The sequence below is a fragment of the Lagopus muta genome, chromosome 5, assembly GCF_023343835.1.
Source record: "Lagopus muta isolate bLagMut1 chromosome 5, bLagMut1 primary, whole genome shotgun sequence".
Lineage (NCBI taxonomy): Eukaryota > Metazoa > Chordata > Aves > Galliformes > Phasianidae > Lagopus > Lagopus muta.
The window spans coordinates 44,287,078-44,313,760 of record NC_064437.1 but is presented as its reverse complement, the minus strand read 5'-3'; the positions used below and the strand labels follow the sequence as shown (position 1 = coordinate 44,313,760).

Genomic DNA, 26,683 nt, shown 5'->3' with positions numbered 1-26,683 from the left:
CTTTAAGTCATGGGGCATTAACATGGATAGTCATGTATGCATTAGTGCAACCAAAGACATGCAGCCCCTAATTGTGTAATGATGCATAGACCATGGCGTCACGCAGTTGACAGATCATTTTACGTAATTATAATGTAGTATTTGAAAATTAGGCAAAAATACACAGATTCTGTGTGGAAACTTGAACCAGAAAACAACATTTCTTTAATAAAAACTAATGGAAAATTACTTAATCAGAAGAAAACTAGTGCAATTTTTACTTCTTTGTTTGTATATGTGGTATATCCTTTATGGGTATTAATAAATTATTCTTGGTGTTGATTTTATAACTACTGACTATGGATTTATCATATGCTATGCCATAGCAAGTTTAACATCCTTCTGCCCCCTTTCCCATTATAAATTTCAGTAGTAGTGAATAGTAGTGAAACCACTTCTATTCTTTTACATATTTATTTATTTATTTATTTATCATTTGTATATATGTCACCATCAATTAAAATCAATCTTTTGGTCTAAAATGGATTAAGTTAACCATTATAAATGTAAAAACATTATCAAATGCATCATGAATCTTGGACCTTGTGGAAAAGAGAAATGGAGGGTTGAAAGAGTGTGGAGGTGATTGCCGTTTTCTCATTTTGTAATGATGAGTACTTTGCTGATGTTTGTGGATTATATGTAAAATTTTTTTCTTGTTCTGTTTTGTGCTGTCTGTAGGTTTTTTTGGCTCATCTGGCAGCAGGGATGCTTTTTGTTGTTGCTGTTTTTAAAAAAAACCCTTTTTGAGTAAAGCTTCCTGACCGTAGAATCTGGGAGGAAACTTTGCTGTAAAAGTATTGGCAACTGAACTTGCATTTATTTTATTTTTTTAAGCCAAGAAAAACAGTAGCTTGAAAATTACAATATATACCTTAGGAAAAAAGGAACCAAATAAAAAACCCAACCTTGTCCAGATATTATGCTGTATATTTAATGAATTATTAATATCCCGGTGCTTGCATCACTTTTGCTAGATTTTTATCAGGTTAATCTTTTGCTGAGAATGTGAATATGCTAAATTTCTTACAAAATTTCAGAGACGGAGAAAGTTTACAGAGTAGAGCTGAGTATTTTATATGAAAATCATGTTTCCACTGCAAATAATTCAATCTCTTTTCTTTTTTTTTTGTATTGGTATATTTTTCACAGATCCCACAGGCACCAGTCTATTGTGTAAACATCCTCCCTTGTAAATACATAGACTTTTTTGGCTGTTTTTGTGTTTGTAGGAAATGAAAGTCTGAAGCTGAGAAATAGTTTTTTCTCTCATAATTTCCAATTTGCTCCTCTTTGATATATATCTTTCTCTTTTCAGGTTCATTGGCTCAACTAAAGTGATTAAAAAATGAGAGTTCATCTAAGAGTGTTCTGTATCTTTACTTTTAAAATTAGTGCTGAAAAATGTTATGAATGTTCAGACACAGGACAGTATCAGGAGCTATGTGACCAAGGCTGATGTTGCATTCTCTGGGAATACGTGGTAAGAAAAGCAGTCAGCAGTGTACCAGGACTGGTACTCAATTTACCAGAATAAATTGATGACCTAAGTTTATGTGTTGGGATTTTTTTTAAGTGGAGACAAGATTCAGACTTCACTTCTAAAAATACTGCCCAACTCCATTGTAAATTAGAAAGAGAATATCTGAGTGCGTCTAAAATGAGGGTACACGTTCCTGAAACGTGGAGGGAGGGTTTTGAACAAATTTCAATTTGTTTTGAATTTGCTGACTACACATTATAGATCTGCTTCTTCTAACTCCATCATGTATTTGTGGTATTTCACACTGTTAAGATTATATATGCATTAACAAAATTAGTTCATATGAGATTACAAAGAAAGAAAAAATCCTTATGGAACTCAACAGAATATATTTATTAAAAGTGTAGTCCCGGAGCAAGTAATTTTAGTTAATTCATTTGAATTAATAATATAACTTTTATTGCTTTTTTTTTTTTTTTTTTTCCATAGCATTCCTTGCAATAGTGTAGTCTTATTTCCTTTAGAAATGTGTTATGTCAGATGAGGAAACAAGTAGACAAAAGGTACAGGTTTCTTTATTGGATGTGTTTGTTTTTTTTTTTTTTTTAAAAAAAAAAGGAAGCTAGATTGTAGCCAAAATGAATAAAAACTATAGTTCAGTCCACTTAATGACTTTTTCATTCTTTTCTGAAGCCTATATTGGGGGTTTAGTCTTATATAAGACAACTGTTGATTATATGAAATCTTGAAAATGAGTGATTTGTGTCATCTGACTGTTTATTAACAGATAAAAAAGAAAACTTTAAGTTCCTTAGATGCATGTGAATTTTCTTAGGTGATGCTAAGGAATGGCAGCTATAATCTTTAATACCTAAGGGAAATAGTTAACTTCATCTGTTAATTATGCTAGGTATATCTTCCCATGTTTTCGCAAAATTAACAGCAAATTTTTAATGATCAAGGATGAAATTTTTACTTCTAAGTTGTTGTCATTTACAAATGATGGTATTGCTCAGGCATAGGTAACCAGGGATTGGATTTGGAGCAGATGATCATTTTTCAACAAAGCTAAATTTGCATTGTGAAGTGCACTAAGAGCTATCTATTGCAAATGATTGAGAAAGGCTTTGGAAAACTATTTATCAGTCCATCCTATATTTTATATATTTATATATATATATAAATATATATATATATATATAGCAACTCACATGTCCTGCCCTCCTGCAGAGACAGCCCTCATGTGAGTTCTGCACTTAGTTTTTGCAGTGGAGAACTAATGCCAGTAGACGGAATGCATAATGGAACAACTGTTTTAGAAGATTCACCAACTGCCTTGATGGGTTATGATTTTTCAGGTTGTATGTTGTGTGGAGCATTGGGCATCCTATCATCTCATTGACTGCATTCTGGTATAAGTACATGGTGAAGGTTGTGTTTGTGTATACCCAAAATGTTATCCCATTTTTTTAGGGATTAATGTGAGTCAGAATTCTAAGTACATTTTCATATCTGGAAAATATCTAGATCATTTAACGTTGAAGAAATATTCCTTATGTTCAGGTGTAGAGAAAGTCTGCTGCATAATAATACTTAGAGATTGTTTGCCACTGGACTGTTTTGATACTATAGTGAAAAATCTGCATAATTGCATTTTCTGTTGTATTGGTTTTCAAATATTTGTATTATAATTGCATTGGGGGAGGTGCTGCCCAATGGAGGGGTGTCATCCACTCAGTGTTTGGTCTTCATAATGTACCTGCTGATTCTGCATATCAAGTACAGATCACCGGAATTAATTTTTGACCTCTTCAATATACTGCTATTATTGCATTTGTCTTTATTTAACCATGAAAACAACATATACTGAAGAATCTTCTAGATGATGAGATTAAATACCTTATGTATGTACAATATTAGAAATAGTTTCCTTTAATTTTTTCCTTCTTGGGTACGTTGCATGTTATGTTAATTCTATAGTTGTACATCTACACTCTTCTCTTGTTAGGACTGATTTGAAAATAGGAAGTAAATAGAACAGATTCTAGAGAATTGAGGAGAATATTGTCTTGTTTTTCAGGTATTAATCAAGGATAAAGTGATTTATAGTCTGTGCTCTGCTATTAGATTTGCTAATATTGCTGTCATATAAAGAGTAGCTGTACAAAGAAGATTTCAATTATACTTGCAAAAACAACATTAATCCTGGCATTTCTAATTGCTGATTTTATTTTATTTTATTTCCCTGCCTCTGGTAGAATGTCTTTTTATGCATTCTATCTTTATGTATTACATGGATGGATTGATACAGGTAAAGTTAATAAATACAGTTATAAACATTAATAATTCACTTTGATGACAGTTCTAGCAGGGTATAATTCAAATTCTTTTTCACCAAGCAGTTATTTAAAACTGAGGGCTAATGTTTTCTCTGAAAACAAAGTCTTCAATAACCATCATAAGATCTTAAAGAAAATCACATGGGATATTGCTGTAGGGCAGAAATGAAATTCAAACACGACACCAATGTATGACATGTAACAGAACTGTAAAGTAACTAAAGGAATCAAAACAAGCTCTCTGTCTTGGGAGTAATTGTTAAATAATTTTTGATAGCTCGAGAAAGATATGTGATTGTTTGTTAGTGGGGCATTCAGCAAACATCAGGCAAAATACATTTTCTAAAAGAACTTGTGAGCTGAACAGACTTGTGATGAAATAAGCATTCCATATGATCTTCTGAGTGAAGAGTTTTTCAACTTAAATACATGTTTCCTAATGCTTTCAAGAGACAGCATCATAGCTAATATATAAGAAATATTCTCAGATTTATTGGTCAAAAGATTTGTGAGGGTACAAATGACTGTTTTGGTTTATTATTTGTTTTGTTTAAATAACGGTGACTTCTTAAGACTCTTTCCATACCCTAATCCTTTATGCAGTATTTCATTTCTATTAGTTCTGTGTGTAATACTACTAATCATCTTGTTATCAAGATATTAATGATTCTGCTGTAATATCATAGTGCTTTGGTCTTAAAAGTAAAGGATGACTGAACTAAGCTAACACAGAAGGCATGTTTAGTAGGCATATTGGATAAAGTATGACTAATGAAATTTGCCTTTCAAAGCCATTGCTCCAAATTGCTGAAATACACTGTTTTGGTACATTGCTATTTTTTCTTAAACTATATGGATGTCTACAGTGTATGTAACCTTCTAGTGGGAAAGTAAAACTGATTTTGCTTTTTGGTAGCTCTTTATCATGAAGTTTAATTTTGTTAATTTGGAACCCTTCCTTTAATTCTTCATGTCACTAAATTATACGAGATGTTCCAGAGCCAAACCATCTGGATTCTATAAAAGCTGCAGAGAGATCAAGGACATTTCCAACTGCTTTTATTGACCAGAGCACCTCGTGAGTCTTTAATGGGAATAGTAGGGGTGGGCTAGTTTGAAAACTAGAAAATTTGGTTTTCACAGCTCAAAGTGGGCTTACCGATGGTCCTTAGAAGTAAAGTTAGCTTTCTATGCTCTGTTTCATAAACCTTTTATGAAAGCAATAGTATAAATAAGGTAAAGGTCCTCTTTGTTTCTTACTGAATTAAAAGGATATTCCGAAAATTTGGAATTTAGTACTTTAGTTCTTCACAAGCTCTGTATGATAGTTGTAAAACAGTCACATCAGGTTGAAATGCCCCAACCTGTAAGGACTTGAAATGAAACAGATTCTGTCTAGGAGTTGCTATAAAAATGGTGGTTGGATAGGACTTCTCTTCACACATTTATTTATACCTTCTCTCTGTCACAATAAATTTAAGTAGAAAATGCTCCTTATATTTATGAAAGGAAAAGTCTGTCAAGAAGTTTTAGCAGCTTAGGGAACCAGTTGCAATCATCAGTATTTCTGTGTTTGTATTCATCAATTTATTTCAAGTCTGTTGTAAGTGGATAAATTAGCTTATTCTGAATTTTAATTTTAAGATCCCTTAGCGTAGAATAGTTGCATGTTGATGGCTGTTTCTTGTCCGTAACTTGCAACCACAGAAAATTTTTACTTGCAGTTTGAAAAATTACTTGTAATGTTGCAGCAGTTAAAAAAGCTGTGAATAGAAGAACAGGAATAATAAAACTCTTTGGTATGATTCTCAAGATGACCAAGATAGCAATCTCAGCTTTAGAACACTCTTTGTCTTTTGACTAGATGAAGGCTTGTTCCTTTAAGTAAGCGACTTACGAGAATTTGATTATAAATCAGGAGGAAAATAACATAAATCTTCAATTGCTTCATTTATGTATGTCCCTTGCTTTCATACTTCTTTCAATTTCTATATGCCCTATTTGCCCCATGACATCTTGATACAGGTGATAAACATATAGAGCTTTATGACCCTGAATCTGTCTGGAACCTATTATATGTCCTAATGTCAGGTTCTCTCAGGGCTCAGTTGCTGTAGATATATCTTAAATAATTTTAAGATCTGATTGCCTTGTAAATGATTTCTGACTTGATCCATGTTTCTGTTGGCTGCTTTGCTTCAGGTAGTTTTGGAATAATATTGAGGTGAAAAAAGGGAAAAAGACAAAAAAAAAAAAAAAATCTGCTAGAATCCATGAGGTATGACACAGTCAAATATTTGTATTCCTAATTACTTGGGAACCTAAAATTCAGACCCGCTGAAATCAGTCAAAGCTATTAATAAATATAGCATGTTTTGTGTATGAGCTGCTGGTGTGGACCACTGCTGGTGTCAGTGTGAAGCATGCATGCAGATCACAGTAGTAATCTCCAAGCAGAAAAATAGATGCAAGCCTTCACGGAAGGACTTAGCATAGGTGTTGTGCCCTGGCTGAAACATAATCCGGGATGCTCAGGTAGGTTTGACATCCCAGATTGTGTGCAGAATCAATATTGCTAATGTCTTCCAGGTACTATGTGCTTCAGTGTAGTACCTGCCTTGAACAAGAGAAAGACAAATGCATGCTGCTTTTTTTTTTTTTTTTTTTTTTTCCTAGGAGTAGCTCTGCATAACTGGTGTGTGTATGAGTGTGAATGAAGTAGGGCAATGCAAGAACAAGTAGTTTTGCCCTGGTTGCCACAGCAATAAGCTATCAAAGATTTGCATAAGGACAAGAGTTGATCCATTTTGTTATTAGAGTATCATATTTCTGTAGTATAACCATTTATTCTGCATTAAAAACTAATAAATTCAAAGTGTGATGCTCTGAAACATGCAGTATGAATGCAGGCGTAAATGTACAAATAAGGCATAAAAGGAAAATAAAACAAAAAAGAGTGGGCAGATTTACCACCCACTGCCCAGAACTATGAAAATCTCCATCGTTATTGCTGGTTAAGAGAGGCAGATCTCTGCTTTGGCTTAATTACACATAATTTGGCTGACAGTTGAAATACAAACCTAAACATCCAGCCAGATAAAGATACACAAAATTAAGTATTTCATGCGGTGTCCAACCCCTTCAATCTTTATTAATAAGTTAATTACATTAATTACAGCATGATTTAGAGTATTGGTAGTACAAAAGGGGGAAGGATGATAGACTCCGCTCAGTAATGAGCTACGTAGCCATTCTATTAGAATTAAGACTATTAACAGAATGCAAAATAGCATAGTGATTTGTAAATATACCACTTTAAAATTCCTGTTCTTTCTAATTTTCTTTATCAAAATCCAGCAGGCATCATTTCAGAGATCAGTCCAAATGTGCCACATTATGAATCATAGAATATTCTCAGGCTAAGAAGATATTTGGGTATTTTGGTATTTCTACTAATTTTTCCCTCCTTAAGATTTGTTGCTATTGTTGCTTACTGGGTTGTATTTCTTCCCCTCCGCTCCCCTGCCATCTGAAGCAGTAAACTAGAGGTAGAAAAAGCTGAAGTTTCTTCTCTTCTGTTCCATTCCATGATGCAGCAAAACTTTTTTCTTTAATTGATGTTTTGAAGCTCTTGTATGTCAAATAAAATCTAAAGATCACACAGAGGATGCATGCATTGGGTCTGGTTTACTGGCTTGTAGCCTCTTCTTTCAGATAATGCTCTCCTTAAACACCATAAAATGGAACATACCTTGGCAGTTCTCGAGAGAAGTACTTGCTAACATGTTTGTTTAAGTACAACTGTATAAAATGGCAATTTGTGTGTATTGCATGTGTGTTTGGAATTATAAGAACCATTTAATGATAATTAGATATATCTACATTGTACCTCATGGAAGTGGGCTGAGTAGAGCCTTATAGCCTATAATGGTCACTACAAGTCATTTTATAAATATAACTTTTCTACTTTGGCTCTTACAGAACACATCAGACAATACTGGTTTGCAAGGGTGTCAGCTTTCTTTATCATTTAACTAAAGAACTTATTGGAATACTTGTAATAAATTTGGAGTATGTTTTATTTGGAAAAATAATTATTTTTGAGTTGAAATCTTAAATTCAAAGGAATGGCACCTCTTTAACAGCCAAGTTGTAGCTGCTATATTTAGTTAAGAATACTTTAAATTCAAATTAAAATTTGCTTCTGCAGCTTATTTTAAACATAATTTTAGAATTGTTAGAAGGCTCTTTCTGTGGAGCTGTACCTTTGGGAAGAGTAGATATCTGGTGATTCTTGCACAATGTATTATTCTTCAACAGGTGGCTACAAATACACATTCATGTAAGAATATTCCTGTAAAATTTCATAAATTGCTTCAAGATATAAAATTGAAATTATTTCAACTGTTTCTGTAATAAGATTTACCATTACTAAGATTTAAAACTATTTACAGGGAAAATATTACCATTCCTCTTGGTTAGAACCGACAGGAACAAATAGAGCTAACAGTAGCATTTTAAAATGCAGATATGGAAGAAAATGGAAAGGTATTCAAAGCATTCCTGTTTGGGCTTGTATGAGTAGTCATTCAAAGTTAAGGAGTTGGTTTTCAAGGATTCGGGTGCTTTGTCATTTCTATGCTGCTTCACTGAATGTCACTGTCTGCCTGGAAGACATCAGTAACTAAATCACTGGAGTGCCTGTCTAAAATGTTTGACTGTAGTTCTACTTACTGTCTAAAGAAACTGAATAGCTCTATGGTGTAGACTGCAGGTGCTACAGAAAAGTGCTTTCCTTATTCTTGCCATGATAAATTATGGATTTGCCCATTGTAGTCCCTTTATTACCATTCTTTCCTTTACTACAGTCACCTGTCATCTGCCTTTATAATTCGGTGATTTGATGCTTATTCTTTGAAGATTTCCCAGATGCGATCTCTTTATACTTTTTTTAATACTTCCGAACTTTTGAATGCCTAGTTAAAAAGCTGTCAACAGTGATAAATATCCACCTAAATGTCTCCATATTGTCACAGTGGTGATACTAAATACTTTAAGAATTATAATGATGATATTTTCCATGGTAGTACTCTTAGATTAAAAGATGCCAACCAAGGTTGCAAGTCTGGAGTATAACAAATCAAAGGCATGCTATGTAGGTTGTTTATTAGTCTAGGAGTAATTTAGCAGTGATAAAAGTGAAGGAATGTTCTTCGCAAATTTAGTCTTTAATTCCAAGTCTCTGTAGATCTCTTTTCTTAGATTTTAATTGTTTTTAAATTTATATTGAAACTGAAAAAGATTGACACACGTGCACACAAAGAGATCTTAAGTAGGCAAAATCATAGCAGCTAGAAGGTGTGACTATGGTCCAGAAAAATTCTTTATCTTTGTAGTTCTTTTATTAAGTCTTGATTAATACAAATACAAGTCTTATTTTTTTTTTTTTTTTTGCTTGATTTTAGAATATCTTTTCTCAGTTTTCTGTAAGCCCAGTCCTTGTACTGAATACAATTGTGAGATTTGTCACTTGTTTGGCCTAGTGACAGCTGCTATGATACATACTGTAAGCACAGTAATGTAATATACATTACATAAATAGCAATTACAAAAATAGCAGAAATTATCTTTGCTATTCTTTTAATGATAGGGTCTTAAAATTCACTTAGGTTACTTTAGTATTTTTTGGTTTTGGAATGCTTGGGGCATTCTGTGGCTGTTCAAATCTAATTGATAACTGTAATCTGAAGCTTAATGCCCGATTTCAAACTCTAGGCATAGAGTTTCAAAAGGCATTTTTTATGAAATATTTTTACTGAACTCCATTCTTCTTTGTCGCTTTTAATCAATGGATACCAAAGTACTGTTTCCTAAAGAGTGCTTCCTGAGAACAATTTGCACTGAATTATGAGATGGAGAATGTATAAATTCTGTGATTATTTTCATTCCTTTTTGTGTGATTGTCTTGATAATGTAATGATTTGGGGAAATAAATATGGGCAAATAAATATAAAATATAGCAGAATGTATTTATTATTTCATTAAAGAATGTTAGGTTTCTTGCTCTGAAGTTTTATTTTGCTGCACAGGTATCTAATTTTGAACTTGCTAAGATGTTCAGAATGTACTTAGGCTGCTGTTTGGTGTTTTAATGGATTTGTGAACATGTATAAATTATGCCATAAAGTAAAAGGCACTATATAAATCTGCATTATGGCTGAATGTAGAAATAAGGTAGTAGGAAACTAGTATACTGAGAAAGTGTTATAACAGTAATAGCTTTTTCAGTTACTTCTGAACTTGTTCCTTCACTGAACCTGCTGAGAATTTTTCTCTAATGTTGATGAATAACTGAGCAGTGAATGTTCAGGTGTGTCTGTGGTTAGATCAGAGCTATATGTCCAGCTTTGAATAAGTACCTATATTTGAAGTGAATTCTACTATTGTAATATTTGGTGAACAGGATTTCACTGGGAACTGATCTGCGTGCAGTGAGAAATAGGTTCTTTTGCACTCTATTTGTAATGGAGTGGAAAATTACATTTGCCATTGCAAGAACAGCCCCATTAGTGAGAAAGCAGATTTTCTTGCGGAGAGCTGGAATGCACCTCAGGCAGTATCAGGGTGACAGTCCAAATAATGGCAGTTTGGAATGAACCTGAAGATACTGAAATGAAAAAAATGTTTTTCTTCATACACTGTGGTTCCTTCGTAAACTTATTGCTACGTAAGGAACAGTTTGATCTAAAAGAGCTTGAAAGAAACATGCACTAATTCTTGAACAACTGTTTTTAACTTGTTTTGAGGCTGCAGCCTACTGTTGTGCAAAGGAAGTGCAGTGTATTATGCCAGATTTTTGTTTTGTATCAGAAATGCAATTACTTACAATTTCCACAAAGTCCAGTACAAAAAACTGTGAGGTTATAATGTGAAGAAGTAGTAGATCTATCTGATGTATCAGGAGTTTAGCGAGAATTAAATGATCTTCAGTTTCATTTCTATTCAAACAGTCCAGTCACTCGCTGAGTATACAGTCAATAACTTCTGTAGGAACTGATCTAAGTGGTAGTATTCAGATCAACATTAGTAAAATATTTGCTCTTGAAGACTACTGAAAATACATAAGGATGTGAGCCTTGATGATCTGCAGATCCCAACCTACTGAGACGAAAATATCTGGGTTTTATTAACCCTTCCTTGTTTTGCATGTAGACTGCCATTTTACTGCCATAGTAATTTCTGGTTGAGTTTTTCTTCAGTTTTATGCCTGTTGCAGGAATGACCTGTTTTATTTCATTCCTCACCTGCAACAAACCTTTGACTCCTCTTTAGGAATACCAGCTTAAATTTTGAATAGATTCCCTATTGTAGAATACATGTAACAGTTTCCATTCTGTGGTAGTTACTATCTGTGGTCAATTTAGCATCCCTCCTTCCTTCCCCTTTTTATTTTGTTTTTAACCCCTCGTATGTGTTGTCTGCTATTCTCAAGTGTTGGGCTCTTGAGGACTAGTGTCAGGCCAGTTAGTGAGTTTCAGATAAAATTATTTTTATCATTACCTCTGTGTTAGGTTTCTACTGGATTATTTTTTTTCCAGCATTCATTCTAAGGCCTAGTTTATGTAGTAGAATCTGTAATTGAACTGAAAAAAGTTTTCCTCAATTGAGGGAAGACCGAGATTTTCCATATTCAGATTGGTTTCTTTATTTGAGAAAGCTTTTATCATACAAAACTACAGTAAATTAACAGGTCCTAATATGCATGCTTTAGGGAAAGGAAAGTATTGCATTTTTTTATTGTTACAAGGGAATTTAAAAGAATGATTGCCAGGTAATGTCTTGGCCCACTGAAGCAACTGTTAAGATTTCTAGAGGACATGTGAGCAGCTTACATAAATTTTAGTTTTTCTTGAAATGTAATCAATTTTTGAGCTAAGAAGATCTTATCAAAGAGGAATGCCTACAGCTGCATGATGAAAGTCCCATGTACTGTAAGGTTTTCAGAGTATAACTATAATCAAAATATTTCATCTTATTAGCAATTTTTTTCCCTAAATTTATCTTCCAAAAACTAAAAAGCCTGAAAACTTATAACTAAAGTGATGTATCCTGGTTTTATTTTATCTGATAAGAAGGTGCAAACACTGTGGGATGAAATAAATACAAGTTTCTTGATGACACCATCTTGGCATTTCTGCATATTCTTTTCTAAATATATTCTTTATCATAGCTGTCTTGAAATACTTTTAATATAATTAAAAGCACAGAATGAGTGCCAGACTTGTCAATTCCAACAACAAAGTGCTGAAATTTTTCAGTGAAACTGAGAGATCCATCTCCCACACGTTGTAATGAATAGGTTCATAAAAGGAAAATAGTTTAATTACATTTTAGTTCGTGGATTGTTAATAGGCTGGAGTATCTAAATTGAATAATGTGATTCTGGTAATAATTATGTGTAAATGAACTTGTTTAAATGATATTTTACAGCTTCTTTATAAAATTACAGCTAGAGGCAATCCAGTGATAGACAGACAAAGGCCATGCAAAAATTATCATAAACTATTAGCTTGTTTGCAAAGGGTTTTATGTTAATCTTTTAGTACTTAAAGCACTCTGCAATTAACATATCACGGGGAGCTGCCTCGCAGCAAAGGCATGCAAATTAAAGTGCTCAGATAAAAAGCTATCCACATAAAAAAAAATCAAAGAAAGGATGGCATAGCACTCGAAGGGTACTGGTTTTATATTTGAGATTAAGGAGGTGTAATGATTGTGTTATCTAACTAGGATTGTAATTAAAGCTTTTCTCCTGCAGACATGACAATAGATACAGCATTGATTTCGGTGTTTTAATTGTGAAAGTCATTTTATTTCAGGGCAGAAGATATGAATAGCCTAAATCAAAGGGCTAGAAGATTGCTTTGTTGATAGTACTTGTTCAACAGCTGCCTTGTTACTTAATACACAAATGGAGAGAATGGTGAAAGAGATCCTGGGAGGTGCTCTGTACTGTAATTCTTCTGCTGATTTCCTTTCCTTTTATGAAAAAGGCAACGATCAATGTACTGATTATAAACAAGTAATCTTTTCATACATCACCAGTGTTTTTCCCCCTTAATTTTTTTCTGAACAAAAGTAGTCATAAAAGCCTTGAACTAACTTTTACAACTGCTCTTTCCAAACTACAAAAGTTTTTGTAATAAAACCATCATCTGCTCTCAGAGATATCACACTTTCAGTGGGAAACAAAAAGTCTCCATGTGGCTATAATTCCTGTTACCAGAAATGCCACCATAACAAAAGGTATGTTCTTAAGAGAATTGGGTGTTAGATTTTATTTACACTATGTTTGTGGCTATGCAGTCTCTGCAGTGTTAGACGAAGAAGGGGTGAGTTTGTTTTCATCACTGTAGTAACTTGGTAGAAAGTGAATGTTCAAAATAAATACATCTGGCTGGTTTTGTGACTGACATATAACTGTTAGTATGCTAGAGGGGAGTAGGAGCTCTTCTCAGCTGCTTGTGCCAGTGGGCAGCTGCACACCTAAACGGGCAAGGTCTGGGTGCATTGGGCTGAAATGGAATTAAATGAGGCTGAATCTAGGATGGATGCAGTTGTTCAATATGGAAAAAGATTTATATCAATAAAGCTTATTTCCTCTCTGGTGGGGAAAAAAGTTAACTCAATATGCAACTACAAGCACATTGGAGGAATTGTATGCTTCATTTTACATATTCACTATATACATATATATATATATTCATTACACATGAAAAGCCTGCAATTTTTTTTTTTACTGTTATAGAAAAGATTCAAGTAATTTAATGAGAGAATTCTTTTTTCCTAACTAAACCAAAACAGCGATTAAAATAGTGTAGAGTCTCACAGAACAGGAACAATCTCAAATTCCCTTGGTGCCTTTCTATGAGACTCAAATACACATAAATAAGCCTGGCTTTCTGCCAGTAGACCTGCACATTTCCTAATTTGAGTTTAAAGTAGAAGACAGTATGTCATGAGGGAAACCATTCCCTTGTAATTTTAAGAAATGAGGACTGGTGACAGTAGGACTAGACTCTGCTGATGGTCCCCACCCTTATTTTTGCTGGAATATTGGGTTAAATTCACAGTTTCTTTCCCATAATCTTCAAAGCCCTCCATGGAACTGGCTCAAACTACCTAAGAAATTGCTTTTCTCCAGCTGCAGTGACAGATTCCCTTGACAGCTACGTTTCAGAGGAACTATGTAACTGTCAACTGTGAGGATGATGCTCATGAGAGCAGCAGACAGAGCTTTCTCAGCAGCTGGCTCAAGGCTGTGGAGCTTAATTCTGGAAAAGAATAGAATGACCACAAATCTCATTGCTTCCAAACCTGTGTAAGACTTGCTCATTCAGCTGTTATCCACAGCCAAAGAAGAAATGATGATGATTAAAGTAAAAGGTGGAAGAGACTGCAGACAGGAAAATTTCTTGGGGGAAGTGAAGAGACAAGACCATCTGTCAACTTGCGTAGAAGGATGGTTATAACCTTTGTTCAAATAAGATATGCTCAGGATCATGGCTTGTTAACTGTGGAAGTGGTGCAAACAGAAACTTTGTATAGATGGGCTATGATTTTTAGCCTGACTTTTAGGCCAAGGGTTTCAGTAGAATCTATATGTGGTGCAATACTTAGGAAACTTAAATTGACAAACATTTAGGAAGACTGTGTGTTTACTATTTATGTTTGTGTGCATATATGAACTACTGGCATTCATCTACTGATTATGCTATTAATGTAGAAAGATTTTAGGTTTTGAGATTAGTCATACTCCTTTAAGTCCAGCTCTAGGTAAATCAGTGAATGGAAGAATCACAGAGCTAATTTGTATAACCTCAATTACTACAACAAACCCCCTCATTTTCCCAATGCAGTGCAGTAACAGCTTCTTGCCTGAAATACTTAGGAAAAAAAAGGTGAGGAGATATAAAAAGATCTTGTTAGTGTTTTGCAACAGGTTGTGTAAGAATTTTCACTATCAGTTGCATGGTTGGTTTTTTTTGTTTTTTGGTGTGTAAGGAGCTTTTTTAAGCTTTGTTGAACCAAGATGAAGTTTTCCCTTTACTCTTATGAGTGCCTTTATTTGTAGGCTTCTATCTCCTTACAAAGAACTTTAAGCTAGGATACTCTCCCACCCAATCTTGTTCTTAATTCATTGTGGAAAATCAGACCGAAGATAAATATATGTCTAGATAGGTGGTGGCACATTTTCCTATAGCCCTGTGTGGGCATTTTCAGGATTTACTTTTAAAGGGCAGAAGCTCTCTCCAAGAAAGTGCATCAGATAGTGTAAAAGTATTTCAGGAAATTCTGAGAGCTCAAAGAAATTATAATTTTATAAATTTATAAAGAAGGAAATTGTTTCTAAAAGAATACCTTCATTCTTCAAGGAGGAGGAGGGAGGAAGGAAAGCATTTCAAGATCTCTTAACTGTCTTTCAGGTATTTGGCAATGCAATGAAAACTGTACCAACAAGACCTCTAAAACATCTTCAGAGGTCTCTGGTAACATAAACGACCTGTGTATATCTTCTATGGGGAAAAACAATTCTTGGAAGTCAGGTGCCTTACGGTTTCAAGACCTATATTGATCACTAGAAGCTTACCAGTATCTTGAGTCTATCAAAGGGCTTGGTCTCTGAGGAAAAAATGGATTTACAGCACCTCTCTTTAGCATTAAGTCTACATGCTCATTGACACTAGCAGATGCACATTTTGAAGGCATTCCAAGAGTAATCTACTTTGGCCTAAGTGGTAATATTCTAAGTAATGCTATTTACCTGTTCCTTCTGGATTTGGATTTCTCCCTGTCTTGAATGATCCTCGAATTTAACCAGACTCAAACCCATCTATGAAACAAACCCATCTATGAAAGTTCCTCTATTATACTCTCCTGATGAAATTTCCTGTGTTTTTGTTAGCCTCTTTGACCTGTAGGATATACTGAGTTCATTCCCGAAATGTTTCAGGCTTGGTATTTTTCTCAATTGTAGCATCAAATTTTTTCTTCACCTTTTTAATGAGGAATTCTGCTGCTGAGGTCACCGTTGCTTCACTAGGTCTGAAGTTGCTTTGCTGAATTTTCTTTCTTCCTGATAACTGATGGAAAGAGTTTGTATTCAGTGTTTCGGTCAAGGGCCATCTGCACTAGTGCTTAATGCTTGCTTATTATTGTTATGTCAGTGCTCTGTCTTAAGAAGCTCAATTATTAATATACGGACTTTGTAACCGTACACTTAATAATAATTCTCTTCCAAGTTAATGTAGAGAAAAAAAAAACTAATGAATGAATAAAATGATGACTACCATGTTTAGCAGTTGTTAAAGATGTAAGATAAGGCAGAAGATTAGTATAATTCCAGTTCATTCCGTGTTGCAGAAAGAATATGAATTCCTTGAAGGTTAAGAAATTCCTGCATCATTGAACATCTCAGTTTATGTGGAATAAGTCATATAACACACATATTCTGTATCAGGGACAATGGAAGGTCATAATCCCTAATTGACTACTATTTCTCCGGACATCCTATGGAAATCAATACAGCAAAGCGCTAATATTAGATTACCTTTATATTCAGAAAGCTGTGTATATATATATATATACATATATATAATATAGAAATAAAATATATAATATACATATATATAATATAGAAATAAAGGATTGTGGTTTTTTTAAGAGCAGTGTTGAATTATTAAATTGAAGGAAACATTTTGTTTGTGTGTACATGCTCAAGTTTAGACTTTTATTCATGGAATTGTCTTGAAATTGACTGTTTCTCGAATATTTCAGATATGCCTCTTTTGCAAGATCTGATCTTACGAGTTACTCTTGCTGGGAATTTCCACCTTTTAGCTCCCTATGCAGTATAGCATCCTATGGAAGGAATTCTTCAGTGGGACTGAACTCTTAATTGTTGAGAATTGTGAGCTTGGAAAGCTTACAGCACTAGATACTGAATCAAAGGGCCTTCTGCCCGTTTTGCTTTACTTTTTTGAACATTACGTAGTATCACCTTGGAAGCATGTTTTAAAAACACTTTCTTTTACAATCATTACCATATTACGGCTTATATAGTATATTTTGCAAGAGGTTAACATTTCCAAAATATTGGATAATTTAGGATTACTAATGAACATGCTGACATGTGTAATATGTTTTATAGAAGGTGGGTGAAAGTTAATGCCCTTTATCTGATCCAGGCTGTCTGCACTTGCTGTGTTTTCACCAACGGATACCCAACCACAAGTTTATGTAGCCTTTTAGGCAGTAGTTATTGTCTCAAATGTATACACAGCACTTAAGAGAAATGAGAAAACTTAACATGCAAATTCAGCAACAGCATCATAGAAGAAATGGGGAACAGTGGATAGACGTGAGGCGCTAGGGTGGAAGTCCTTTGGTTCCTGTCTGGGTCAGACTATGGTTGTTGAAATGGCTTGATTTCCTTGAGCCTTGATGATTTCCTTGATGATTCAGTTGTCATCATTATCTTTAGAGTAAAATCTGAAACAAAGAAAGAGGCATAGCAATTGAGCTTGTCCTTTAAATGTCAGCAGGTTTTGTGGTTTAACCCGACAGGTAGCTAAGTAGCACACAGTTGTTTTTTACTCCCCCTTCCTAGGTGGGATGGGGTAGAGAATTGGGGGAAAAACAAACAAACAAAAAAAAACCATAGAACTTGTGGGCTAATAAATAAATAAAACTATTTACTAAGATAGAGAAAATAATACGTATGTGAATGTATATAACATGTGATGCACAAGCAATTGCTCCCATCCCCTGACCAATGCTCAGACAGCCTCAGAGCAGCAGAAGGGAGAGAGATGAACTCCCATTCTCTTCAAAACTTGCACTTGATGTCATGTGTTATGGAATGTCCCTGTGGCCAGTTTAAGTCAGCTGTCCTAATTCCGTTTCCTCCCAGCTCCTTGAAACCCTTTCGTGAGAATGGCCTTGGCTCTGTACAGCGCTGCTTAGCAGTATCTATAACCATCAGTGAATTATCAACCTTGCTTTTCTCTTGGAACCAAAACATAGCATTATACCAGACACACTGAAAAAAACAGTTCCATCCCAGCTGATGCTAAGACAGTAGGTAAGCAAAGGAAAAGTTTTCCCTGCTTTTCTTCACCTTCAATCTATTCACTTGTAGTCTGTTTACCTGCACCATGAGGAGAAAAAAAAAATTAACGAGGAAAAATGAATTAAAAAGTGAAATTATGATCTCGCATTGGTCTTAAAGAATGAGCCAAGTGCTCTAGAAAGTAAAAAGCTTACTAAGCAAATCTAATGAGAAACAAACAGTTCTATATGTTCACTTCACCTTGTGTTTAGTCTGAAAGGAACAAAGCAATCCTTAGAAACGACAGACAATATCCTCCCCTACACTTAGCAGCACAAAAGATGGGTGGGAAACCTGCTCAGTTCATGTAACGCGTTCCATTTAATCTATGTAGAACAGAAATCTCTGAATACCCAGGAATGCTCATTTGAGTTAAGTAGCAAAGCTGTGCTGAATCTTTCAGTACTCTCATTTATAACAGAAATAGCCTGCAGACTCAACTGTTTATTTATCAGTTGTTAATTGAGTTGATGTTTACTCATGATTGCAAACAGATGATTAATTTATAGCTGAGTTTTATTACTATGATAGTGAAAAGATCATTAGAAAGAAAGATTATAATAGGGTTCTCTGCACTTGTGAGGCTAGTAATAAAGATTGACTAATATAATTAGATAAAGCTTTGTTACAAATACTGCTAAATTGAATCTGGACTTTATTTAAATGCACTGGCCTGTTATCTAAAACGTATTAGCAGGGTGTGTGGGTTAAGTAGAACCCCTGCCTACACCATTTGCTGTCTTCTTTAAATGGCTCTATACTTACTGGTTAAATTGCAATATTATGCTGTGTACATGAATATTATTTTATTGAAAACTCTAAAAATATTATACTTAAAAAAAAAAAAGCTTTCAATTTTAATGAGATGCTGTCCAATCTTTTTTGCTGATGATGACTTGGTCAAACAATTCAAGAAGATGGTGTTAGACTTCTGAGCGTGGTAACACTTTTGCATAATTCTATGCAAAAGAAGCCGGAGTAAGATTTCTGTAGAAATACAATGACATTTTAATGGAGGTTTTTTTGTTTGTTTGTTTTCAATTTTGTAGAAGCATAGAAGGCAACAACAGAGGCTGAAGTGAGATAGCATGTCTCAGAACATAGATCTATTCCCTGTACTTCCTTTTCCTGCCCCCCTCCCCCCCCTGAGTCTAGAGCTTTGACAAGATTTGTATAAATCTTTATTTAAACTTATGCTGTTACATTATGAGCATTTCTTCCGATATTGTTTGACTAATATGTTTTATTCCTGTATGACATTAGTATGGAGAGGCTTTTGGTTGCTCATTTAGAGGTGTGGGTGCATATGTAATCTGAATCTAGTGGAAACAAGAATAGGTGAATATTTAAATTAAAGGTGAAACGGGATACAGGCAGAACCTGTAGCTGTGATGTAGCAGTGGTATTTACAAGTTGTTTGAAAAGAGAATGGTGTCATAAAAGTACTGCAGTGATTATATGGGGACTATAAAAACAAGTGTATTTCTGAGAACCATGAAAGTTATGCTTGGATCACTTTGTAGTTTCATGAAAATTGAAGTTTTGGGGGCCCTGCAAAAATTTCACCCTTTTATTGACAGATTCTCTACAATAGAAAAAAGCTTTTTTCACCTTCTCTAGCCTTATATACTTGAAGACTTAACATCTTCTCAAGGTACTTCAGTTACAGACTGCCAGATTGTGAACCCTTAAGCTATGCGAAAATGGTCTCATCCTGAAAGGTGCTAAGTTCCAAATGAAGCATCTCTAGCTCAGTACTGACTAAGCACGTATCAATGTCTGTTTCCAAATTACCACAAAGCATTTATGTGATCAACTGAGACTTGAAACCATTATATGTATTATGGGAAGTGAAAAGTTCTTGCTCTGTGGTTAGAAAGGGTACCACAGGGCTGTGTAGTCACTGCTGTGCTGCTCTGCTAGCTCTAAGCTCCATTTTCTGGCATGTGATACTCTTCACAGCAAAACCAACAGGCTGAAGTTCAAATTTCTTTGCCATCTGAAAATTACTTCAGGATTTTAGTAGTGAAAAAAAATCTTAATTTCTATTTGGTGGCATTTTCTGTTAGAGGAAGAGATTTGGAATAGACTATGTTATACATTATTTTATTACTAAATAGACAATATTACTAAATAGACAGTAGAGAAATCAGTTGGAATACTGAGACTCTAAATACAACAAACTGGACAGATATTTGAGCTAAAGGGTTCTTACACAAAATAATGTCACCATACTCTGGGAGAGGTTCTGGACACTGTGGAAACTTCCCACAAAAATTTTCTGCTAGTTTGAGCCTTGTATAGCAAGTGAATAGAACTTCGTCTTGTCTGACTTGATAGGATGAGATTTTTATCGTGATTGATAAATTGCTTCAAAAATATGATTTGTCTTTCCTAGAGAAACATTTCTTAACTCTGTGAGGAAAATAGAATCTTTCCATGCATTCTATAAATCTATTGACAAGTTTATCATTATTAGTTTATACCCCAGCACTTGGTCTCAGAGCTGTCAGATTCATGATACTGAAAAGTAAGTTGTCATTCTCCAAGCACTCTTGTCACTGGCTTGGCTTCTGAAATAGAAGGGAGATATTAAAAAATAAATAAATGAGAGAGAAAAAAATGAAAAGAAACAAAAAAAAAGAAAAATGAGTGTCATGAGAAGTAAAGAAGGAAGTGTCTGATAATGGAGGGAAGGTAGAGAAATGTAGAAAAATAAAGAATTTGAGAAACCTACATGGTAGAAATGTATTTGAGGAAATTGGAAGGCAGGTTGGTAGAGACTGCATTGCTCTGTTGCAATTTTGTTTTCTATGAGAATTAAATGTGTTTTCCTTATGAAAAATGTGCAGTCCAAATCCCAGCATGCAGGTTGTTCTGAATGGGTCTCAGTGAAGTAAAATAGCCTCTTGTAGGTGATTCAGAGAATTCCAGCATTAACTGAGGGAATTACTTTGGGTTTCAAAACAAACTTATATGGAACAAGCTCAAGGCTTTTTCTGAGTGGCTGGAATTGGCTAAACCCAGAGAGAGTTATATTAAATCCTGTTACGTATGAACGCATGAAGGCATAACTACATATTAAGTGTTGGTGGAACAATTTTCATAGAGATTTTAATTTTCATTGTAGAATTTGTATCTTCTTCCAAGAACCTATTATAGCAATGCCTAGAATCAGAATTCCAGTTGTAATGTATCTGTAATTCAGGCATTACATTATTTTAATTCTTAGGAATCCTGTGATAAGATAGAATGGAATGCCTCTGATTTTCTGCTATTATAATGTAGAATTGAACTGGTAAAAATAAGTCATTTGTTATTGCTTGATTCAACATTTTTCCGTTCGTTTGGATTTAGCTCCTTTATTTTTTGTTTTATGCTCTAGAGACAATAAACATGGGGACAAAAAGAGTAGGTATTTCTTATAAAAGTTTATGAAAACTGGCACATAGCTGGCATGTGAAAAGCTGTAATGATATTAAAATGTTTGATAGATCTGACAATGGTATACTTGCATGGATAAATCCATGCAGTCCCAAAAGACATCAAATGGGTACTTAAACCCTCTCAAATACACAGACCATTTTGTTCAGTTGTTGAACATTAAGCACAGAGGAATTAAATAATTTTAGCTAGTGTATATAAAGAACTACAGGTTGACTTGTTTTCTTTTCTTCTAATCTTCTTCAAAGTTTCCAAGTCAGCTTTTCACTGAAGAGTATACAATATTTTAGTTGTTTGATAAGTCTTACAACAAGAAAAGAAGAAAAGGCGGCATAGTACAGCTGGTGTTTTTAAAGTAAGTAGTTGTTTGACAACCGTAGAGATATTATAATTGTAATTCATTGAGCAAAGCTCTATGTGGAAGCAGAAGTCCCTGTTGGAACTACTCCATAATTTTCCAGCTGTTATCTGTTTTCTTCACACAAGAAGGCCTTGAATTGCATCTTAAGCCTTCAGGAATGCATGGTGTGCTGGATATAGCCTGTATTTAATTCGGAACAAGAAAATGAAGCCAATGTAAACTCCAGTTATTGCTGGGCCTTTTCATTTCTCTGACATCAGACACAAAAGGTCATGACTGCTTATATCTCATTTAAAACACCAAAAAAGATTCAGAAAACCAAAAGATGAGTGTCTCGATTAAATACTTCCAGAGAAGCAATCTGTTCACAAGTGCTACCTATAGCTCTTTTTATATTCATATGCCATTTCTTAGCAATGATGAAATTAAGAGGTACATTGAAGAAAATGTTCATCTCTAAAGCCTGAGAATAGTTCAGTTCATGAATGCAGTGTTCATTCCACTGTGCAGCAGAACAGACTTGTTTGTTCTCTCTCTGACTGAGTGCAATCATGTGACTGAAATTTTCATGAAAAGGTGGAGCAAAAGTAATCAAAACCCCTAAATTCACAATGGGATTGTGATCCATCATGCCCAAGTTAGCCTGCTATATTTTTAACAAATCAGAAAAGCTAAAACTAGTTTAGTGTCATTCAATCTACAACAGAACTGTAGAGCAAAGGATTAGTTCAGCTGATGTTTGTTCTTTCTAATGCTTTCTGTTTATATTCTTGAAAGAAGGTTATCATTTATATTACCGTCATTAGAAGTGTGTGAGATTGAAACAAGATGGGTTTAAACAAAACAACCCAGCAGATTTCAAATTGGTTTGCAAAAGAAAATCAGTAAAAGAATATTGCTGGGGAGAGAGCAGTTCAAATATAGAATAAGTAAACTGATTAGTAGAAAAGCAAAACATGTCTTCAATTTGAAAGTTATAGTGATATGTATCCTGGAAGCTACTCATTGCTAGTACTGAATGTTCTCATTTCTTATTGCGAGTTTATCAGCTTCTGTTATCTAATTCAAACATTGGAACTGCTAAAGGAATCCTCATTGACAGATTCTTTAAGTGTAATTGTAAAAGTGATCTTAAGGCTATTAAACGAAAACATGTTTGTGTGAGATTTGTTTTTAAAGATCCCTTGACATTTTTTTCACTAAATATTAGTCCTACGGTATCTTCAGTAATTAAGTGTTGTTGACTTCAGATTTATTAAGTGTATATAATAACTATATGAACTGCTGTTGTTATCTATTTACCCAGAAAGTAATGAAAATGTAGTTCAGGTGATAATTTTTCACTTATATGAAAATAGTATTTCCCTTAGGAAAACATGTGATATGCCTTGAAGTTAGCTTTTAATTAATATGCTTGAATTTGTTTGAAAACCAGACAGAAGACCTGTGTACTAGAAGTGTAAGCAGATACTCCGTTATTTCTCTTCCTTTTGTTTCTCTTCTCTCCTAACAAAGGACAAGAAAGAGCAATAAACATGAGTTTGGAAAAGCCAGGTGCTTTACAAATTACTGAAATTTGTGGTATTTCCTAGGATAATGTTTAATATATCATTGCTTTAGGCTGACAAATTTTAAGACTTGTTTAATACGAAAAGTTGGACCTCTCTAATTCTATGCATGTGACCAGCTGTAGTCAAAGGGCTTGGTTAGGGAATATGATGTTGGGGTCTACATTAACTGGAACCAAATGAAATTCATATTTTTCAAATATTTGATCAAATTTGTGTGTTTTGATGTCTGACATTGTCTTAAACTTATTTAATTTGAAAAATACTCTTTTTTTTCTGACGTTCACCTTTGAATGTCTCAAAACAGCACTGAAAACAAGGAATTCCAAAAGAGAGTGAGTGGATAAACTATTCCCCTTTGTGTTTATTTTCAGGGAAATTTGTCTGTTCAGCTCTCATCTTAAAAAATTCTCATAAAAGTGCATCCATAAGAAGAAGAAAGTAGCCAACAACTTTCAGATGAATATGGTCACATTTGAGTTTAGGAGGTCATGTTGTGGGAAAGACATGGGACTCTGCTCTGTGTATATAAGCCATGCTTTGCTCGATTTCTGAGTGCTTAGCTAGTGATGGATGATTTGGTCCCAATGTTAGCTCTGTGTACTGACAGTCTGTCTCTCTGACGTACTTTGAACGATGGATGAATTTTTATATGGCTTTACATGACTATTAGTGAAAACAGGAGCAAGCTATTTCATTGCCAAATCTCAGATGGCCAACCTGGTGCAACTACTATAATTTTTGTAGGTGACTTGAGAAATGTAGTTATTATCCAGCGGTGGGGAACAATGAACGTGTTAATGGCAGGACTGACAGGGCTGCACTTGAGGTTTTCAGAGCAAACAGCTTAGTCAGCAGTCACAGGTGGAAAAAATACCTTTGACTGTGAGAAATATCAGAGATGCTTGATTCAGTTTTTACAGTACTTTGCCAAATAATTTTACCTCCGGCTTAGTCCCTCGCAACTGCAAGGTGGTTTGTTAAGAAAAAGCTGATCTGGCATAGAGGGCAGAAGGGAAGGTTTTATTGAAGCTTTGAACATGGCTTTCAAATGCTTTTCTTTGTACAAAGTTGTTCTGGATCATTCTCTTGATCAGAGACTTTATCCTTCATTCTTAATGCCTGGTGTTTTCAGGATCTGTGCTTTTGTGGACTTAAGCAGAGGTATTTGTACAGTATCTTTATTGGAGATTTATTTTTAAGAGTGGCCAGAGTTACTAATTTTTTAACTGCTATATGGGGCTGTGTGTTGAATCAAATCCTGGCCACGTAAAATAAAACTGTGATACAAGGCATCATAGGCACATGATTTCTAGCAAAGCAGTTATGAGTGAAGAAGCTCTCTATAGTCCTGGAATCTTTACACTCTGTTCTGCATAACGCACCACTCTCCTGTCCTCCACTTGGTCTGCGGTTAAAGAGAAACTCTTTACCTTTTAATTCATTAAAACAAAACAAAACAAAACACAAAAGGGAAATGCCATAGTGCAAGATGAGTCTGAATGAAAGAACTGCAAATGAAAAGCATAACAAAGAGGTACAGTATGGTGATCGATGCAAACACATTTAAATTCCTTATATCTCCAGAGATAGTCTTTCTGTTTTTAATCCTGTTATCTATGAATTTAGTTAAACTTTTTAAAATGAAATTCAAAATTTAGGCAGTTTTGTTCAGATCACAGTAGTTGCAAGCAGGAGAAAATTTTGAGATGTACTTTTAAAATGTTATTGTAGAGAAAATATTGAAAAATCAGTACCGCTTTAATTATATGGGATTAACAGATGAAAGGAAAGTGGTCTCTAGGTAGGTTACTTTAAGATAAAATATTTGGTCTTATTAAACTAAGTCTAACACATACCTTTCTAAGTTCTTAAAGTATGTGAACAGGATCTGGTTCAATGAAAATTAAGATTTTTGAAGGTTTAGGCAATGTGTTATACCACATGATCCTGTGAAATACCATTTGTGATTTTCAAGTTCATGCTGAAATGAATGTTAAAATAACATTTGTATATTGTGCAGATTACTGGAAGTTGAAATACTTCTAACTGCCATGAACGTGTTTTAAAATCTAATGTAAACTGCGTTCATAGATAAAACGCTAGATCAAAGGTTGATGAGATGATGATAGAACTATATGTGGTAAGTGAAGTCAGATTTTCCCAAGAAGCCTTTTCTGTATTGTAAGTCTCTGGAATTAGATTTAAGAATGTAAAATTACTGAAAGTACAATTTTCTAATGATTTTTTTTTTTAGTTTGTTTTACATTTACTATTGATAACAAATATTATGGAACTAAAGTTGTGTTGGTGTTGGGTTTAATACCAAACCTTTAAAATAGTTTTTATCAGTGTCAGGTTTGCAGTAAATGCTCATATGGTTGAGTCTCTTTGAAGATGCCCTATAGGCTCTTTCAGATCAAATCACACCTCACAAAACCCCTCTAATTGAGTCCAAGTTCCTCTTTTGTAGGTCTTTGAAAGCTTTAAAAATAGTGACTGAAAATAAGCCATCCTTTTAGAGGAGATACAGTGTGAATTGGGTCTCTGTGAAGCTGTTTAGAAAACATGCTTCCTATTTAAGGTTATCTTCACACATTTCTTTCAGTATCATGTGAACATTTAGCAAAAAAAGCTGACATTCCTATCATAGTGCTGTGTGTATTCTTCTCCTGTCCTACTCAGCTATTTCCCACATTTGTCAAGGCAAAGGTTGAAGGGGGTATGGACAAGGGAAATAGGTCTCCCATTCATTCCTGTCTGTCAGGAGTTCACTTTGTCATGATAACATTCAAGGAGTATATTTATCTATCCAGCTACTGGAGGTTAAAGCAAGGGTAAAAAAAAAAAAAAAAAAAAAAAAGGGAGAAGGGAAGAAATCATGTTTTAAAAGTTTACAAATTCTACTGCAAAGTCTGTAAACAGAGAGAGGCTTGCTTTGGAATGTGTAAAATACTGCTGCATTGATAGTGATGGGACTGTTAGCTGCTACAAATCCACTCATATAAACAGAGGAACTCTTGCTGCAGATTGGGTCTGTTTTGGCTTAAAGTCTGAGGAACACATTGCTTTCAAAGTGAATTCTTAGGTGTCACTTCCCATAACTTATAGCAGAAGATTACAAAGCTACTGATATAACATATTAGTTTGATGGACAGAATTATACCCCAACGCTTCCTGCTCTCCCCAGTGACGCACACTAACTTAGTGTGCTGTGACAGCTGCCTTGATTTACCACCAGGCTGGGAGGCCAAGTGGGAGAGGGAACATTCACATGAA

At 34.5% G+C, this 26,683-nt stretch overlaps 1 protein-coding gene across 1 annotated transcript in view; it reads left to right on the top strand.

Annotated features, from left to right (window-relative positions):
* The window catches only part of LRMDA (leucine rich melanocyte differentiation associated), a 641,727-nt gene that overhangs the window by 466,765 nt on the left and 148,279 nt on the right, over positions 1–26,683 (top strand). The window lies entirely within an intron of this gene.